Source organism: Cupressus sempervirens, chromosome 10 (assembly GCF_028749045.1).
Source record: "Cupressus sempervirens isolate cs-2001-9-10 chromosome 10, ASM2874904v1, whole genome shotgun sequence".
In the NCBI taxonomy this organism is placed as follows: Eukaryota; Viridiplantae; Streptophyta; class Pinopsida; order Cupressales; family Cupressaceae; genus Cupressus; species Cupressus sempervirens.
In genome coordinates this window covers 621,320,256-621,329,177 of record NC_143127.1, presented here as the reverse complement: position 1 = coordinate 621,329,177, position 8,922 = coordinate 621,320,256, and positions in this window count along the sequence as shown.

The following is an 8,922-nucleotide window of genomic DNA, read 5'->3' as shown; positions in this document are numbered from 1 at the left end:
GCTAAAATTTATAAAAATATGGTGATTTAGGTTTCATTAAATCTTAAATTGTTAGCCAAATTACTAGCCAAAAATTTCTAAAATTAGCCAATTGACGAATATTAGCCTCCAAAAAATACCTTGTTCTCAATCATGTTAAGCTTTTACCTTATAGAAACAGCTTTGAGTTTTTGTTATCACATTGGTTTTGATGCTTGTGTTCTTGGATTACTTGATTGGATGTTAAGATTTGATGATATCTAGTTTTATGTAGTCTAAGTATTCCCAATGAACTCTCAATACATCGTGAATTCTAAGTATTCCTAGTGAATTGTGAATGCACTGTGAATTCTAAGTATTCCCAGTGAACTGTCAAATATATGAGCTCTTTCATAATCTTGGATAATATGAATGTTTGAATATTTGTACTAATGATCTAGGTAGTATGATTAAAATATTTGCAACTCAAAATTTCCATATAAAAGTTAACATGCTTGTCACTTGTTTTGATTTATTACATTGTCGAATTCTAAGAGTTTTGTGGCAATATTGTACAATGAAACATTTTATTATTTATTTGTAGAGGTAGGATAGTACTGCATTCATTCAACTCACATTTTCAATTAAATTGACCAATTAAATGGGTGTATGCACAAAGTTGTGGTACCAAAAAGGTGCCACAATTTTTATTCTTAACTAAGACAACGCGATCACAATATAGTGTGATCGCACTATGGTTTGTGTGGGGAAAGTCTTAGGCTTGTAAAATTCAAAAAGTAGCCTAGTCATACAATACTACAATCGCACAACACAGTACAATTGCGCTATAATGCGACCATGCTATAATGCAATCATGCTATTGAAAAAACTAACAAATCAAAAAACCTGAGGGTTTCCCCTCATTTCTCTTTGTTTCTTGTGTATTTGGAATCTTTCTTATTAGCTAATGAGCATGAACGTGCTATTGCAAATGATTTTCAACACCAAATTGCACCAAAAATGGCTCCACGTTGTTGGAAATCACAAACTAGTAGAGTTTTTAACTCTTGCTTTTGCTTAATTTTGCATTTTTAATTTTTTTTAAATTTTATCAATTTTAATTTAGGTTTATGTTGTTTTTAAAAATAGGATTATTTAATTTTCAGGTAATGTAGAAAATTCACCACCTAATCCTCCTGTAGCAATCCACCACAAAATCCACCTATCCAAAAAATCCACCACCAAGCCCTCCATAGAATCAACATCAAAACCCTCAAAACAAAGAACAACCACTTCCACAACCTCCACCAATTGAAAGACCTCCTCCAAGGACCCAAGAAAATTTGTTAAATGAAATTGAAAGAGAGGAAACCAAATTACAAATAATTATTAGTAGACTTAAGAATTCATTTCAAAATAATCCTAGTAGTACACAATTGGTACAATCCCTTGAGACCATTGTGAGTGAGGTAGTATCTATTAATGAAAAGTAAAATCTATGGCATAATAAGGAAGAAGAACAAAAATGATGTTTTTGATAAATTATCATATGAAGATGTTAAAAAGAAGAATATTAAAAAATATGACATATGTGCATTATTTAGAAAGCTTGGAGAACAACACACCTTGAGAACTACAACTAAGAGTTTCTGATCCATTACTGCATTAATGAAGATATTAAAAATAACTTTTGGGATAGATGGTGGATGGTGTTTGAGGATCCTCCTTGTAAATAGCATGAGGTTCCAAAGTATTTCTCAAACAAATTATATTGTGAGCTTGTCATGTCCCCTTTTCAAATAATTAAAAATTAATAATCTTTGCTAAGGCAGGCAGGCCCAAGAAAGTGAAGTTTCGAAAGAAGGGGGTTAATCTTTGGAAACCGTTGGACTAATAAATGAAAATTATTATTAAAATATATTTCATTAACCTCTCTTGGACGTGAGTTATGGTTATGCCCTCTTTTAAGGGGTTTGGAGGCATTTTGGGCTGATTCCAAAACTTGATTTTTGCTCATTTCTTTGTTATTCTTCAGAGGCTGCCAAACCTGTGGAGAAGGAGACCCAAGAACGGGAGTTTGCAGGTTTCCAGGGAGACCCAAGAACGGGAGTTTGTAGGTTTCTAGGAAGTCTAAGGATAGGAGTTTGAAGCCATTCCATGTGCATGCTCATACAAAGTTTGCCTATGTGTTGAACAGTGCAGATTTGTGGGTTTTTGGGTGTGTTTTTGGTATGAGTTTGGTGTTTTCAGTTGAGTATTTCATATCAGTTTGGGTTGCTGCTGTATTTTATACTTTAAGGTGTTAAAATAGAGCTGAATATATGTATTGAGATGTGATTAAATTTCTGAGATAGATTATTAGTGTTTTTGTGGTGTTTCCGGGCATTTTTGTGTTAATTTCGGGAGCCCGATGAGCATAGTTTTTGTCCTACATTTGTGAACTGTTGTGTAAAGGCTATAAGGATCTGGAAATGTCATTTTGTAGGCTGTTATGCTGCTGAAATTTTTTTAAAAATGTCCACTTTCAGATTTATTAATAATAGGTGAAGCTGTGAAGCTTTTGGCACAATTTCTGGCATACCCGATTTGGGGTTTCTTGAGAAATTTGGTGGATCTTTGTGATATTAGTTGTTTGATCTTGAAAATATAATTAGAGGTTGGAAATATCATACAAAATCAGAAAAGGGACATTTCAGTGGTATCAAAGCTATGATCTTGCCAGCCTGAGGGTTTGTAGAAGTTTGCATGTCAGTTTTGAGAACTACCCAAATCTTGCATGTCATAATTTATGGTTGCATGTTGCTTCTAATCAGCTGCATGTCAAAATTTATGGTTGCATGCTAATTCTAATCATTTTCATGTTAGTTCTTGGTGAATTTGGTGGTTGTAGAAGTTTGCATGTCAGTTTTGACAACTACCCAGATCTTGCATGTCAGTTTTGACAACTACCCAAATCTTGCATGTTAGTTTTGACAACTACCCAGATCTTGCATGTCATAATTTATGATTGCATGTTGCTTCTAATCAGCTACATGTCAAAATTTATGGTTGCATGCTACTTCTAATCATTTGCATGTTAGTTCTTGGTGAATTTGGTAGTTGCATGTTGCTTCTAATCAGTTGCATGTCAAAATCTATGGTTGCATGCTACTTCTAATCATTTGCATGTTAGTTCTTGGTGTTTGAAGAAGTTATATCCTATTGGGGTTACACTCTACTTTATCCAGAATGGACAGGTATAGTACAAAGTCTCAGAGGACAAGATCTTGGACAATTGATATCTAGAGTCAAAACAGTAGAAAGGATGGTTATTTAGACATTCGAGATAAACTTAGGAAAATAAGCCATGACATGTCTAAACAGTTGGTTGAGCACCACTGTATAATGAATGACATGTTGTCCAACCCAGCTAAGGTGGATAAGTTGACTAGATTTCTATTTGGCAGATTTTCTCACAGGACAGATGACACAATTCCCAAGAACTTGCATGAGGAGTTTGAGAAACTAGCTGATAGCTAGGTAGAGGTCTCAGATTCTACTCTGCCACAGGAGGTGGTGGGAAATGATATTACGCAAATTGATAGCAACGGTCAACTTGATACTCAAATTGAGACAATTATTTACAGGTCGTCAAAGGGTGATGCCACAGGTATTCAGGATGGTATAGTTACAACAGGCAGTGACTATAGTGTAGTGGGTTCAGATGATGATTATGAGGATGTTGTTGTGCAGGATGGTGAGATACCTGGTAGAGATGAGTAGACATTGAGCATTCATGACTTTTTTGAGAAAGAGTACCAGACACAGTTAGGTGCTTCATCACATGAGGTTGAGGCTGGTAGTACTTCACATGATTTGTCCAGCCAGCTGAAGATGAACAAAGATAGTATTGTGACTTCATTATCTCATCATGACAGGTATGTGGAGTTAGTTGGTATTTGTCATATTACTCAGGTGAGGAGTTTGCTTGAGTTACCAGTTGATTCTAGTTTACGGATATGGACTCGAGATTGTTATATTGGCGTTTGGGATTCAGTTGATTGGAGATCTTTAACACTTTTTGGTAGCAGTGTTTGTTTGGGTGCTATCATGGATTTGATTAGTAGATTACACGGTATTGTCTTTTCTTGTGCCAGTATCTTGTCTAATGTTGGTATTAGTTTTTATACACCGATGTTGGGCTTTGTTCATATATCCAGTTGACCATACTTGCTAGAATGTGTTGATGATATTTCATATTTGGCAGTGTGTATAGATGAGTCCCAGGATTATATTGGCATTGATGACATCTAGGAGGATGCAGTGGGTAGTTTTGAAGACTTAGTTTCCTTGGGTATAGAGGAGTTGGACAGCAATGCTAATGTTTTTGATACTCCGTATGTTGATATGAGCTTTAGATTTGATTCACAGGATATGGATGGTAATACTCTAGAGACTAGTAACTTTGAGGATACTCCTTTAGACAGTGCATCAGAGGAGGTTTGTAGGAGATAGTCAAACCAGTGCCATCATGTGTCTAATCAGTTGAGAGTTAGTGACTGAGACATTGCTATCACTTGCCAGCATTTTGATGCTGCTCGTCAGTTGTTAGCAGTTTATGGATGGGGTTCTCCTATTAGTGATGAGCAAGGAGGCAGTTATCTTTCCTTGACAGAGTTCCACTCTTTATGGGAGGCTATCCAGATTCTGAGACAGGATTATATGCAGTTGGTAGTTGACATAGATTATCTTATGGAGTGGGGTAGTACAGCATATGATGCATTGTTGGCCAAGGAAGATGAGGTGAGTGAGCTTACTGAGCAGCTTGAGGTGACTTCTGAGATTCTTGAGAGTACACAATTGGCTTTCAAGGAGTCATAGTTTCATTTGGCTAAGGTGACCATGGAGTTAGAGCAACTACAGTCTTTACCTGATTCTATACAGTCACAAGCTGTGGTGTTTGGTGATCCGAGGATGTCCATGGCCGAGATTGTCAAAGACAATGGAGATGGGGATGCATCCATCCTTGATACTAACATTGGCATATCAGGTTCATTCCCACTAGAGTCAGGTTCAGTTGAGTTGGGTTCTGTAGTAGATTTTTGTGGTATGCCTGACATGGTGGTGACCTCTAGCACTAATGGCATGAAGACTAGCGATGTTGTATCAAAGACCATGTGTGATGTTGGTGAGCCGATAGTTGGCATGGTTCCTGCTAGTAATACTACTCCCTTGGTGATGTCTTTAGAGTTAATAGTCAGTTCCAACTTGGTTAGTGATTGATTGCAGTTAGTTACATCTAGATTGTAGTCTGAGCCACTAACTGAGATTGACGCATTCTATCAACATTACATTGTGAGGTATGCTCATCAATTTACCTTTGATGACCATGTTGATGAGATGATGATACAGCGATGTACTTTGGTTCCTAGTGCTTATCATCAGTTATGGGATAGTTTGATACCTCGGGATGAGAGTTGTGATGGGCACAACATGGCAATAGGTTCTGCAGTTGATAGCTTGATAATACATGACTTAGAGAAGGAGTTTTGGAGTGATGCTTCAATAGGTGTTGTTATTGATTCTATTCCTTTGGCTATGACATCTCCTGACTTAGCTGGTGATCAATCACAATGGGTTGTATCACTTGTTCATGGTGAGTTTTTGACTAAGGTTGGTTTTTTTATCAACATTATATTGCAGGGTATGTACATCAGTTAGCATTTGATCCTTGTGTTGAGGAGTTGATGGTAGGAAAATTTGGTTTGGGTTCCATTTCTTGCTGTTTATCTTGTGATGGTTTTTTACCATCAGGGGTGCATGGGAGCTATGGTTATGAGATAGTGGCCGGTGATTTGCAGAGTTGTGTTGACTGCAAGAGTTGTACAGTGTGTGGATTCTCCATACTTGGTACAGTTTCATTCGAGAGCATTCACCATTGTTGTAGAGTTGGATTGTACATTCCATATAGGCCAATGGGATGCGTTGATGGTATTTACTATGTTGGTAGTTTAATTTGTCCACTTTACTTGGGTTCTGATGTTCTAAGAGTTTGTGTCTCATGGTTTTTTGACTGTGGTAGTGGTGATTTTGGAGTTTGGTTGAGCTATAATTGTCAATTTGATTATGGATTCCTCTTGGTCATAGTGCAGAGGATATTGCAGGAGCCTGTGTTAATTGGTCGTAGTATAGTTCATGACTACATTTGGGATCTAGGTGGATTGATTGGTTTATTGTTCAGCCATTGCTTGAGGACAAGCAATTTTTGGGAGGGGAGGACTTGTCATGTCCCCTTTTCAAATAATTAAAAAATAATAATCTTTGCTAAGGCATGCAGGCCCAAGAAAGTGAAGTTTCAGAAAAAGGGGGTTAATCTTTGGAAACCGTTGGACTAATAAATGAAAATTATTATTAAAATATGTTTCATTAACCTCTCTTGGATGTGAGTTATGGTTATGCCCTCTTTTAAGGGTTTTGGAGGCATTTTGGGCTGATTCCAGAACTTGATTTTTGCTCATTTCTTTGTTATTCTTCAGAGGCTGCCAAACCTGTGGAGAAGGAGACCCAAGAACAGGAGTTTGTAGGTTTCTAGGGAGACCCAAGAATGGGAGTTTTCAGGTTTCTAGGAAGGCTAAGAATGGGAGTTTGAAGCCATTACATGTGCATGCTCATACAGAGTTTGCCTATGTGCTGAACAGTGCAAATTTGTGGGTTTTCGGGTGTGTTTTTGGTATGAGTTTGGTGTTTTCAGTTGAGTATTTCATATCAGTTTGGGTTGCTTCTGTATTTCAGACTTTAAGGTGTTAAAATAGAGCTGAATATATGTATTGAGACGTGATTAAACTTTTGAGATAGATTATTAGTGTTTTTGTGGTGTTTTCGAGCATTTTTGTGTTAATTTTGGGAGCCCGATGAGCATAGTTTTTGTCCTACATTTGTGAACTGTTGTGTAAAGGCTATACGGATCTAGAAATTTCATTTTGTAGGCTTTTATGCTGCTGAAAATTTTGTAAAAATGTCCACTTTCAGATTTATTAATAATAGGTGAAGCTGTGAAGCTTTTGGCACAATTTTTGGCATACCCGATTTGGGGTTTCTTGAGAAATTTGGTGGATCTTTGTGATATTAGTTGTTTGATCTTGAAAATATGATTAGAGGTTGTAAATATCATAAAAAATCAGAAAAGGGACATTTCAAAGCTTATCCTTGGAGAGATCCCCAATTATTTTGATATGCTAGATTCTTAGGGTAAAGGTGGGGGGCATCATTTGAGAAGTTGAGGGAACTTCATGACCCTAATATAGTTAGGGAACCTATTGGTAAGACACAAGTGGAGCATGTCATTTTTCCTTCTATTGTGAAGGAACATGTAAAGGTCGACACACTAGGCACTAGCAGTGCTTTGAATCATAGCCTGGTTCAATATGTCACTCTTTTTCTTGCAGATGAGCCTCATCAGTCTATTGGAGGCCACATATGCACATCATTTGGATTTGTGTGCACATTTTGAATTTCTGACTAAGATGATGATGATATATGACTTCCTCAATGCCACATTTAGCATTGATACATAGGTAAATATTAATAATTATATTTCAAACTATTTTGATCACATTTCAGATACATGAATGACTAATAAATTAGTATGTCTTGACATGCTTCAAAATTTAGGGTTAGAGTGTTGCTGAGACTAGTACTAATCCCCCAACCTCATTTTATGCCATTTTGATGACTCCACGGGTATGTATCAATGTATTCATTTAAATTAATATATTTATTTATATTGCAATTGTATGAAAGGTTGACTCAAAACTTTTATCCATGTTGATCAGTTCTAAGGTGGACCATCGACTTTCACATTAGACTCTAAGCATGGATGTGATACCACTCATGTAGAGGTATATTTGTTTTCATTTTGATTTGATTCAATTGAATATTTTTATTCAAGAAATTAATGAATAATTAACTGATTTGGCTTATTACATGATCATATGCAGAGTTAGAGTGGTCATGGTGATGTTGATTTGGGGTCACTTGGCTTTTAGATGACTTCATTTTCTCTAGAGGTATATACATGTACTAATGCATTTCAATTGGTATGTCTATAGTACATAATTTTTCACATGAATGTGATGTATAATATATTTACATACATGTGCAATAAGTAGATGTTTCACCTTGGGCATTGTCACCACACAATGAAGGATGTAATGTTACATTCATAGATTTTATAAGTTGATGATGCACTATAGTAAAATATGTATTCTTCATAACTGCATCTGATTTTCATGTTGTATCATTTTTAGCTATTGACATCAAAGACTCCTCCACATCTTCGGTAGTATATTGATCAAGGAGTTGGTGGTGTAGTTGCTAGTTTGAAGCCACTAAATGAGGTGTATGGGTTTCAAAATAAATGAAGATAATCACACCATTGTCTTTCTCAAGGATACCATATCTATTTTGATGACTACCTATTCCATCATGAAATACATTTGAATTTTCAACCTAGGGATGTAGGACTTGAAATGGGTTAGCATAGTATATGCACTAGTTTCCTTTAAGTCTTAACACCTATGCTGTAGGAAGATAAAATGCATGAAAGGAATCTATACTACTGATACAAAATAGTAAACACACTTGAATAACAACAAATAACTGAGGAAAACTTTGAAAAATGAATCTAAACTAGTTAACAACTCCAAACATCCACTATGATCATTTTCCACAAGTGTTGTAGGAACTTTCACAATAACAATGTTGCATAACTAATACAGTAAATCTATCTTAAAACATGAAATTGCAAGGAATGAATCTACTCTACCTAAATTTATTCCACCTCCCAAGTGGGTCCCCTTGGTTGGCTTCAACTAACTAAGAACACAACAGGTATTCCTAAATCACTATCTCATTAAAATCCTTCTTTGATTACATCACTGAATAATTCATGAAGAATGGAAAAGAGTAGCTTAAGAATCTTAAACT